The 12,419-nt window shown below is 38.5% G+C and overlaps 1 pseudogene; it reads left to right on the forward strand.

Annotated features, from left to right (window-relative positions):
* Positions 1-8,151: 8,151 nt before the first annotated feature.
* LOC111752778 (large ribosomal subunit protein eL37-like) lies at positions 8,152-8,429 on the forward strand (annotated as a pseudogene).
* The last annotated feature ends 3,990 nt before the right edge of the window (positions 8,430-12,419 follow it).

The raw sequence follows: 12,419 nt of genomic DNA on the forward strand, positions 1-12,419 counted from the left end.
TATAAAACATTTAGAGTAGGAGAATATCTTTGGGACATAGGGCTTGATGTAGAGTTCTTAGACATGATACCAAAAGCATTATTCATAAAAGGAAAAAGTGATAAAGTGGATCTCATCGAAATTAAAAACTTTTGCTCTGTGAAAGACCCTGTTGAAAGGTTAAAGGGAAAAACTACAGACTGGGAAAAAATATTTGCAAGCCATATATCTGACAAAGAACTTGTATCTAGACTATGTAAGGAACTCTCAAAACTAAACAATGAAAAACAATCAATTAGAAATAGACAAAAAACACAAACATTTCACAAAAGAAGATATAGAGATGACAAATAAGTACATGAAAAGATGCTCACTATCATTAACTATTAGAGAAATCCAATACAAAATCCCAGTGAGATGTTACCACATACCTATTATAATGACTATTAAAAAAAAAAAACAAAACTGACAACCCTGACTAGAATGTCTATGATTTAAAAAAAAAAAATGGTGTTGGTAAGGATGTGGAGAAATTGGAACCCTCATCAACTGCTGGTAGGAATGCAAAATGGTATAGCCCCTGTGGAAAATAGTTTGGTGGTTCCTCAAAAGGTTAAACACAGAACTACCATAAGACCCAGCAATCCCAATCCTAGGTATATTCTCAAAAGAAGTGAAAGCAGGAATGCAAACAGAAACCTGTGTGTACACCGGTGTTCACTGCAGCACTATTCACGATAGTCCAAACATGGAAACAACTGAAATGTACATCAGCGGATGAATGGATAAACAAAATGTGGTATATACATACAATAGAATATTACTCAGCCATAAAGGGAAAGGAAGTCCTGATATATGCTACAACATGGTTGAACCTTGAAACATGCTGTGTGAAATGAGTCAGTGGCAAAACAACAAATATTGTATGATCCCACTTATATGAAATAGGCAAATTTGTAGAGACCAAAGCTTATTAGTGGCTACTAGGGGTGGGCAGGAGGGGAAAAAGGGAGTCGTTGCTTAGGGTGGAATGATGTTGATGATGGTGGAATAATTTGGAAAACAATAGCGGTAATGGTTACACAGCATGATGAACATGATGTCACTGAATTGTGAATGTAACAGTTACTGAATAGGCAATTGTTTTATTATATATATTTTACCACAATAAAAAAAAATACAATACCAAGTACTGACAATGATGTGGAGCAACTGAAACTCTTATACACTGCTGGTGGGAATACAAAATGGTACAGACACTCTGGAAAACAGTGTGGCGATTTCTTACAAAGAAAAGAATAGTTTTTACATTTTTGAAAAGTTGTTTAAAAAAGAATATGTGGCAGAAACTATATATGACGCCCGAAGCTTAAAAATATTTTATGCCTGTCCCTTTATAGAAAAAGTTTGCCAAACACTGCCCTAGGGAAATGAAAACATGTTCACACAAAAAAACTTGCACATAATTTTTATGGCCCCTCTATTCCTTTCGCCCCAAACTGGAGGCAACCCAAATGTCCTTCAATTGGTGAATGGATAAACAAATTGTGTGATACAGCCATAAGAATGGAATTCTACTCGGTAATAAAAAGGAATGCATTATTGATACACACAACAACTTGGGTGAATCTCAAAGGTATTACACTGAGTGATAGAAGCCAGTATCAGGAGTTTACATACTGCATGATTCCACTTTATGACATTCTAAAAAATATAGAGATGACAAATAGATCAATGGTTGCCAGGTGTTGGGGGATGAGTGGGTGTGAATATAAAGAGGCAGCATGAGGGAGTTTTTTGGGCCAATAGAACTGTCTGGTATTCCATTGGTTTAAAATTCATAGAACTGTACACCAAAGAAAAAAAAAGTCAGTTTTACTATATAAAAATATTAAAAGCAAAATAGTTAAAAAAGGGCTTTAAGTGGCCAAACACTTGCCAACAGGTAGCCCATTTTAAAGTGGCTCATGGAAGAAAATGAAATTTTAAATTGAGCTAACAGTGGTAATGATAGTAAAACAAAGGTAAGGGTGCTGATGTCATTCCAGGTAAAATTTAGGTTGGTTATTACCCTCTGTCAGGTTTTCCTTCATTATTGCAGACATTATACTATAGAATGTCGCTTATGCCAGCACAAGGAGATGCTGCAGTGGAAAGGTGGTGAATATCATGGATCTGGGAGAGACGGAGGCTCATTAGACATGCCACCAATACTAACACTGTTCTATAATACCAATGCCTCTGGAATGGCATTGCAAATGTAGGCATTTGAGCTTCATTGAGTATTTGGCACAGCTTATAGCAAAGGGAGGGAGCCCTGGTGGCGAAGCTTTTAAAGCACCTGGCTGCTAACTAAAAGGTTGGTGGTTCGAACCCACCAGCCACTCTTTGGGAGAAAGATGTGGCAATCTGCTTCCTTAATAATTACAGCCTCGGAAACCCTATGGGACAGTTCAACTCTGTCCTATAGAGTTGCTATGAGTCAGAATCAATGGCAACAGGTATGGTTGGTTGGTTTTTTGGTTTTGTTTTGTTTTTTAATAGAAAAGGGATACAAATCATTCCCAGAGAGGGTTAATAATATTTGGGTCAGTCAAATTTCAAAGGCCATAACCAATGTCTAAAGTATCACTGCAGAACTAAAAGTGGCTCAGCATTCGTGGGCAGGTGCCACAGGGAGTTGGGTTTCTCTTGGGTGAGTTTATCACGGACTTCGCAAGCTCAAGTACTTCTGTTAATGGAGCCCTGTGGTAATGAACATTCTAATATTACTTCCAGATGGTGGTGGTGTAGAAGAATAACTCTAATCCTTTCATCTAATTAAAGACTTCCCAGTCATGTCTTGCAAATCAACACGATATTGTCTTTCTTTGCTCTCCAAAGGCATATCTCTCCACCTACACTTTCAGGGTCCCTTTAAAATTTTAATTGAAATTAGACCCTTTCTAGATGAGAAAACGAAGAAAAAGAATACACTGATCACACATCTCAAAGTCCATCATACACTCTTTCCAACATGCCAACTATGGGCATCAAGAGAAGAAATGTATTTACCTTGATATCCACCTAACTGCAAGAGAGGCAAGGAGATATATTCTAGTAACGTGCCCAGGAAGAAGAAGAAAAAGGTTTGGTGAACACCCAGCCAGTCTTTGGGACAAATTTATAGTGGTAGAGGATAAACTAGAGAAACACCACTTGAACAACTTTCATGAAGGGTATTCACTGAGTGATCAATGTCAACACAGAGAGAAGACTATGAGGCCAAGTCACATTTTGATGTTTGTTTTTTTTTATGATCTATTTTATTTACTTTTGTTGTAGTTGTTGAAAATATACACAGCAAAAACATACATCAATTCAACTTCCTACACGTACATTTCAGTGACATTGATTACATTCTCCAAGTTGTGCAACCATTCTCACCCTTCTTCTCTGAGTGGTTCCATCTCCATTAACATAAATTCACTGCCCCCTAAGGTTCCTAGCTAATCTTTTGAGTTGTTATCGATTTGATCCCATATAAATAGTTCTTAAAAGAGCATAATGCTCAAGGCAGACCTTTTTTAGCTAAGCTAAACTATTGTCCAGTTTTAAGATAACTTCAGGGAATATTTTTGGTTTAAGGTTTAAAGATTGCTTTTAGGGTAAAAGTTTCAGGGATTCATTCAGCCTTCATGGCTCCAGAAGTCTGGAGTCCATGAGAATTTGATATTCTATTCTACATTTCCCCCCTTTTGATCAGGATTCTTCTATGGAATCTTTGGTCAAAATGTTTGATAATGGTAGCCAAACACCATCAAGTACTTCTGGTCCCATGGCAAAGGAGACAGTTGTTCATGGAGGCAATTAGCCGCACATTCCATATCCATTGCCATCGAGTCAAATTCTGACTCATAGCAACCCTATAGGACAGAGTAGAACTGCTCCATAGGGTTTTCAAGGAGTGGCTGACAGATTCGAACTGCTGACCTTTTGGTTAGCAGCTGCAGGTCTTAACCACAGCGCCAACAGGGCTCCACATGTTCCATATCTTCCTACTATTCCCGAATCTTCTTCTTTCTTTGTTGCTCCAGGTAAATAGAGACTAATTGTTGTGCCTTGGATGGCTGTTTGCAAGCTTTTAAGACCCTAGGCACTATACAATGAAATAGGAAGTAGAACAGAAGCACTAAACACGTTATTGGGCCAGTTAACTGGGACGTCGCATGAAACTATGACCATAAACCTTCAAACCAAGGAATCAAATCCCATGAGGTTTGTGGTTGTACATAAACAGCCTCAGCAGCTACACTTTTATTTTTGTCATTGTTGTAAATATATAACACAACTTTGCCAATTCAACTTTTGACAGGCGTACAACTTAATGACAGCAATTACATTTACTGGCTGTGCAAGACTACCCTTAATGCAATTTTCCCATCACTGTAAACTGAAACTCCATAAGCAATAACACCCCCTTTCCCCTTCCTCCCACCCCTGGAAACCATTAATAAATATTGTTCTCTATACATTTGCCAGTTCTTGTCTTTTTGTATAAGTGAGGTCATACAATATTTGTCATTTTGTGATTGACTTATGTCTTAGTTATCTAGTATTGCTATAACAGAAATACCACAAGTGGATGGCTTTAACAAAGAAATTTATTTTCTCACAGTCTAGTAGGCTAGAAGTCCAAATTCAGGGTGTCAGCTCCAGGGGAAGTCTTTCTCTCTCTGTCGGCTCTGGAGGAAAGTCCTTCTCATCAATCTTCCCCTGGACTAGGAGATTCTCCTCGAAGGAACCCTGGTCCAAAGGATGCGCTCTGCTCCCAGCACTGCTTTCTTGGTGGTATGAGGTCCCCCTGTCTCTCTGCTCCCTTCTCTCTTTTATATCCCAGAAAAACTGGCTAAAGACACACTACAATCTTTAGATTGAGTCATGCCTCATTAACATAACTGCCACCTATCCCCCCTCATTAACATCATAGAGGCAGTATTTATGACACATAGGAAAATCACATCAGATGACAAAATGGTGGACAATCACACAATACTGGGAATCATGACCCAGCCAAATCGACATATATACTTTGGGGGACACAATTCAGTCCATGACGATTTATTTCACTTAGCACGATGCCTTCAAGCTCCATCATGTATCAAGACCACATTTATCTTACTGGCTGAGTAGTACTCCATTGTATTTATGTACCACATTTTATTTATCCATTCATCTGTTAATGGGCATTTAGGTTGTTTCCATCTTTTGGCTATTGCGAACAGTGCTGCAATAAATATACGTGTGAAGTATCTGTTGAGTCTCTGCCTTCAAGTCTTTTGGATACATACCTAGGAGTGGAGTTGCTGGGTCATATGGTAGTTCTATTTTTAGATTTTTGAGGAACTGCCACACTGTTTTTCACAATGATTGTACCGTTTTTCAATCCCACCAGCAATGGACAAGGGTTCCAATTTTCCCACAACCTTGCCAACATTTGTTGTTTTCTGTTTTTGTTATTATTATTATTAATCTTAGCCATCCTAGCTGGAGTAAAATGGTATCCTACTGTGGCTTTGATTTGCATCTCTCTGATGCCTAATGATATTGAACATCTTTTCATGTGTTTGGTGGCCATTTGGATGTCGTTGTTGGTGAAACGTCTATTCAAGTCCTTTATGCATTTTATAATCGGGTTGTTTGTCTTTTTGTTGTTATGTTGTGGAATTTTTATATACATTTTGGTTGGATTTTTATCAGATGTATGGTTTCCAAAGATATTTGCCTAGTTGGTAGCTTGTCTTTTCACTTTTGTGGTAAAGTCTTTTGATGAACGGTTTTTAATTTTTATGAGGTCCCATTTATCTATTTTGTCTTCTGTTGTTTGTGCTTTGGTTATTGTTTTAGATAATCCATTGTTAAAAGGTAGGCTTGACAACATTGTCCCTTCATTTTCTTCTAAGAATTTTATGATTTTAGTTTAAACATTTAGGTCTTCAATCCATTTTAAATTTCTTTTTGATATGTTGTAAAGCATGAATCCTGTTTAATTTTTCTGCGTGTGGAAATCCAATTTTCCCAGCACCATTTATTGAAGAGATTCTTCTTTCTGCATCAAATGGACTTAGCACCCTTGTCAAAAATCATTTGACCATAGATGTGTGAGTTTATTTCTGCACTCTCAACTCTATTCCATTGGTCTATGTGTCTATCATTATAGCAGTACCAGGCTGTTTTGATTACTGTAAGCTATACGTCTTAAAATCAGGAAGTGTGAATCATCCTACTTTGTTCTTCTCTTTCACCATTGCTTTACCTATTCAGGGCCTCTTGCCATTTCATATAAAGTTGAGCATTGTTTTTTTTTTCATTTCTGTAAAGAAGGCTATTGGAATTTTGATCAGGATTGCATTGAATCTATAGATGACTTTGGAGAGTATTGACATCTTAACAATATTAAGCCTTCCAATCCATGAACATGAAACATCTTTTAATTTATTTAAGTCTTCTTTAATCTCTTTCAGCATTGTTTTATAATTTTCATTGTATAAGTCCTTCATTTCCCTGGTTAGATTTATTCCCAGGTATTTTAGTCTCTTAGATGCTACGGTAAATGGAATCATTTCCCTAATTTCCCTTTCAGATTTCTCATTTTAGGTGTATAGAAACCCAGCTGATTTTTGTTTGTTGACCTTGAACCCTGCAACTTTGCTAAATTCCTCTATTAGCTCTAGAAGTTTTCTTGCAGACTTTTTGGGATTTTCTATATATAGGATCATGTCATCTGGGAATAGAGATAATTTTGATTCTTCTTTTCCAGTCTGGATACCTTTTATTTCTTTTTCTTGTCTTATTGCTCTGGCTATGATTTTGATTCAATATTGAATAGAAGCAGTAAGAGCAGGCACCCTTGTCTTATTCCTGATTTCAAGGAGAAATCTCTCAGTCTTTCTCCCTTAAAGTATAATGTTAGCTTTTCATATATGCCCTGAATCATATTGAGGAATTTCACTTCTCTTCCAATCTTCCTTAGGGTTTCAACAAGAGAGGGTGTTAGATAAGATTTTTATTTTAGCCCTGTGTGTTAGTGAGGTCTTCCAGAAAGCAGATGCTATGACAGGAGTGGAAAGGTTTACTGGTAGGTAAAATCAGTTGCCATCAACTCAATTACTTCCCACGGTGACTCCGTGTGTGTGTCAGAGTAGAACTGTACACCATAGGGTTTTTAATGGCTGATTTTCCAAAAGCAGATTGCCAGGCTTTTCTTTCCAGGTGTCTCTGGGCAGACTCAAACCTTCAACCTTTAGGTTAGTAGCTGAGTGCATTAACTATGAAAGATAAAAAGAGGAGAAAACAGGATTGGGAAGGAAGGGCCTCAGACCTCAATGCAGATCTGACAAAGTCTCAAACAATACAAGAGGTAGCTCCAGAGCAAACACTTCCCATGAGAGTTCCACATTATGCAGTAATAGCCAAAGCCTAGCACCTCCACCACACTCAATTCTTGTCTGGGGGCTACGTAAGAAGAGTATGGCCTTGGTTTAAAAGCTGAGGCAGATGCTAAAGGCACTTACAGCTAAAGACTGTCATTGTAGCTGAATGGTAAGTTCTTTCTTGAAGATCAGAGTGGCACACTCCCATGGCTGCTGCACCTTGTCTTGCTCAACATTTTTACTAGCAGCGACTGAGATGAAGACATCTAATAGTAGATACTGACACAACTACAGATGGCTCACAATGTGAAGATAGCCACTGTGATAGGCCACCAAACTGAGTTTGAAAACTGTTTTGATTGCTAGGACAGGGCTAGACTGGCTCCAACAAGACGATATCCCATGCGGATTAATGAAGGATCTTCCATTTAGGTTCGTGATGACCAATTATATAAGCACTAATGGTAAAAATATTTTTCCATTCATATGCGAGGACTTGAAGGCTTTAATTAACTACAAGACTAAAAATGATGCAAAAATTGTCCTGTGGCTACTTAAAAAGCCAAAGAAGATGATGGCCACATTAATAAAAGCATAGCATCTACAACAAGGAGGAGTTATCCCATCTAAAGTAGGTGTTATCTTCTGTGCATCATATTTAAGAAGGACAAAGACACATTAGATGTCACTCAGAGGAAGAGGACCAGGAATGTTGAGGAACCTTGGTCTCGAGCTCTTTGATCTCAGCCACAAAAGCAAGATGATGAAGGAAATCTCATTGTTTGGGAAACATCACAATAAGACGCACACATTGTGTTGCTGATGTGGCTCTACGGACTAGCACCTTCAGAAGTCAACGTATAGCAAATGTGGCCTACCGCACCAACAGAAAGAGAAAAGGAGAATTGGAAGGCCAAGGCTAAAAGAAAAAATATGAGACATCTAAAAATTGTATACCACAGATTCAGGCAAGGATTCTGTGAAGGAACAACTCCTAAAACCAAGAGGGTAGCTATTGCAGCATGAAGTTCATTTTAAGAATTTAAGCTCTTGTTGTTGTTATTAGCTGTCATCATGTCAGTTCCGACTCATAGCAACCCTATGTACAACAGAACAAAACATTGCCCAGTACAGTGCCAGTCCTGTGTCATCCTCACTATCGTTGCTATGTTTGAGCCCATTGTTGCAGCCACTGTGTCAATCCATCTCATTGAGGGTCTTCCTCTTTTTTGCTGACCTCTGCTTTATCAAACATGATGTCCTTCTCCAAGGACTGGTCCCTCCTGATAACATGTCCAAAGTATGTAAGATGAAGTCTCATCATCCTCTCTTCTAAGGAGAATTCTGCTGTACTTCTTCCAAGACAGATTTGTTCGTTCTTCTGGCAAGTGCATGATATATTCAATATTCTTCATCGACACCACAATTCAAAGGCATCAATCCTTCTTCAGTCTTCTTTATTCATTGTCCAGCTTTTGCATACATATGAGCCAATTGAAAACACCATGGCTTGGATCAGGCACACCATAGTCCTCAAAGTGACACCTTTGCTTTTTAACACTTTCAAATGATCTTTTTGCAGCAGATTTACCCAATGCAATGTGTCGTTTAATTTCTTGACTGCTGCTTCCATGGGTGTTGATTGTGAATCCAAGTAAAATAAAATCCTTGACAGCTTCCAAGTTTTCTCCTTTTATCATGATGTTGCTTATTGGTCCAGTTGTGAGGATTTTCATTTTCTTTATGTCGAGGTGTAATCCATACTAAAGCCTGTGATCTTTCTTCTTCATCAGTAAGTGCTTCAAGTCCTCTTCAGTTTCAGCAAGCAAGGTTGTGTCATCTGCACATTGCAGGTTGTTAATGAGCCTTCTTCCAATTTTGATGCCATGTTCTTCTTCATATAGTCCACTTCTCGGATTATTTGCTTAGTCTACAGATTGAGTAAGTATGGTGAAAGATGCAATGCAGACACACACGTTTCCTGGTTTTAAATCATGCAGAATCCCCTTGTTCTGTTTGAACAGACTACCTCTAGGTCTACATACAGGTTCTGCATGAGCACAATTAAGTGTTTTGGAATTTCCATTCTTCACAATGTTACCCATAATTTGTTGTGATCCACACAGTCAAATGCCTTTGCATAGTCAATAAAACACAGGTAAACATTTTTTAAACATACTTCTGATATTCTCTGCTTTCAACCAGGATCTATCTGTCATCAACAATGATATCCCTTGTTCCACATCCTCTTCTGAATCTGGCTTGAATTTCTGGCAGTTCCATGTTGATGTACTGCTGCAACCATTTTTTAATTATCTTCAGCAAAATTTTACTTACGTGTACCATTAATGTTATTGTTTGATAATTTCCCCATTCTGTTGGATCACCTTTCTTTTGAACGGGTATGAATACGAATCTCTTCCAGTAGGTTAACCAGGTAGCTGTCTTCCAAATTTCTTGGCATAGATGAGTGAGTGCTTCCAGCATTGCATCAGTTTGTTAAAACATCTCAAATTGATATTCTGTCAATTTCTGGAGCCTTGTTTTTCACCAGTGCCTTAAGTACAGCTTGGACTTCTTCCTTCAGTACCATTGATTCTTGACCATATGCTGCCTCCTGAAATGGCTGAATGTTGACCAATTCTTTTTGGTTCAGTGACTCTGCATATTCCCTCCACCTTTTTTTGATGCGTCCTGTGTTGTTCATTACTTTGCCCTTAGAATCCTTCAGTATTGCAACTCAAGGCTTGAAGTCATTCTTCAGTTCCTTCAGCCTGAGAAATGCCAAGCATGTTCTTCCTTTTTGGTTTGCTAACTCCAGATCTTGCCATTTCATTACAACACTTGACTTCGTCCTCGAGCCAGCCTTTGAAATTTTCTGTTCAGCTTTTTTACGTCATCATTTCTTCGGTTTGCTTTGGCTACTCAATGTACAAGAGCAAGTTTCAGACTCTCTTCTGACATCCGTTTTGGTCTTTTCTTTCTTTCCTGTCTTTTTAATGACCTTTTACTTTCTTCATGTATGATGTCCTTTATGTCAACCCACAGCTCATTTGGTCTTTGGTCACTACTGTTCAATGTATCAATTCTGTTCTTGAGGTGGTCTCTAACGTCAGGTAGGATATACTCAAGGTCGTACATTGGCTCTCATGGACTTGTTTTAATTTTCTTCAGCTTCAACTTGCACTTGCGTATGAGCAATTGATGGTCTGTTCCACATTCAGCCCCTGGCCTTGTTCTGACTGATGATACTGAGTTTTTCCATCGTCTCTTTCCACAGATGTAGTCGAATTGATTCCTGTGTATTCCATCTGGCAAGGTCCACTTGTATAGTCACCACTTAAGTTGTTGAAAAAGGTATTTGCAGTGAATAAGTCATTGGTCTTGCAAAATTTTATCAAGGAATCTCTGGCATATTTTCCAATAGCCTTTGTTACTATAGTTACAAGATAGGAAGAATTTCTCCTCCCTGGTTTTAGTCCATAAAATTTTGAGCTGAATGCAAGCAGTTGTTCTAGTTTATATAAAACTAAGGTCAAACTTCTCATGATTTAAACTCCCTAAATTTCCTATATTGGTCTTATGGGTAAAATAACTTATCATTGTTTCCACAAAATGTTGAAGGTTACAAAATATAAAACGGTGTTTCACTTAATGAAATTTTAATGACAGATATCTTTTAAAAGGGTATGATCTTATAAGTTTCTTGTAACTCTACAGATCATAAGGGCTTAATGTCATAGCTAAAATTGCAATTTCTGGATGTTTGAATGAGCCCTGGTGGTGCAGTGGTTAAGCCCTCAGCTGTTCACCAAAAGGTCCGTGGTTCAAACCCACCAGGAGCTCCAAGGGAGAAAGATGTGGCAGTCTGTTCCGTAAAAAGATTTCAGCCTTGGAAACCCTATGGAGCAGTTCTACTCTGTCCTGTAGGGTCGCTATGAGTCGGCATTGACTCGATGGCAATGGGTTTATATTTCTTTGTTTCCAACTTTTGCATTCCAGTCACCGGGAATTATCAATGCATCTTGATTTCATGTTAGATCAATTTCAGACTGCAGAAGTTACAAGTCTTCAGTTCCTTCATCTTTGGCATTAATGGTTGGTACAAAAATTTGAATAATAGCCATATAACTGGTCATTCTTGTTGTTGTTGTTAGGTGCCATCAAGTCGGTTCTGACTCATAGCGACCCTATGCACAACAGGATGAAACACTGCCCCATCCTGCACCATCCTTACAATCGTTGTTATGCTTGAGCTCATTGTTGCAGCCACTGTGTCAATCCACCACGTTGGGGGTCTTCCTCTTTTCCGCTGACCGTGTACTTTGCCAAGCATGATGTCCTTCTCCAGGAATTGATCCCTCCTGACATGTCCAAAGTATGTAGGACGCAGTCTCGCCATCCTTGCCTCTAAGGAGCATTCTGGCCGCACTTCTTCCAAGACAGATCTGTTCGTTCTTTTGGCAGTCCGTGGTATAGTCAATATTCTACCCCAACACCACAATTCAAAGGCGTCAACTCTTCTTCGGTCTTCCTTATTCATTGTCCAGCTTTTACATGCACATGATGCAATTGAAAATACCATGGCTTGCGTCTGGCGCATCTTAGTCTTCAGGGTGACATCTTTGCTCTTCGACACTTTAAAGAGGTCCTTTGCAGCAGATTTGCCCAATGCAATGCGTCTTTTGATTTGACTGTTCACAATAGCAAAAAGATGGAAACAACCTAGGTGCCCATCAACAGACAAATGGATAAATAAATTATGGCACTTACACACAATGGAATACTACCCAACGATAAAGGATAACAATGAATCTGTGGAACATTTCATAAGACAGATGAATCTAGAAGGCATTATGCTGAGTGAAATTAGTCAGTGGCAAAAGAACAAATTGTACAAGACCACTATTATAAGAACTCAAGAAGTGGTTTAAACACAGAAGAAAACATTCTTTGATGGTTACGAGGGTTGGGAGGGAGGGAGGGGGTAACTAGATGAAAAGAAATAAGAATTATCTTAGGTGAAGG

The sequence above is a fragment of the Loxodonta africana genome, chromosome X (assembly GCF_030014295.1).
Source record: "Loxodonta africana isolate mLoxAfr1 chromosome X, mLoxAfr1.hap2, whole genome shotgun sequence".
NCBI lineage: Eukaryota > Metazoa > Chordata > Mammalia > Proboscidea > Elephantidae > Loxodonta > Loxodonta africana.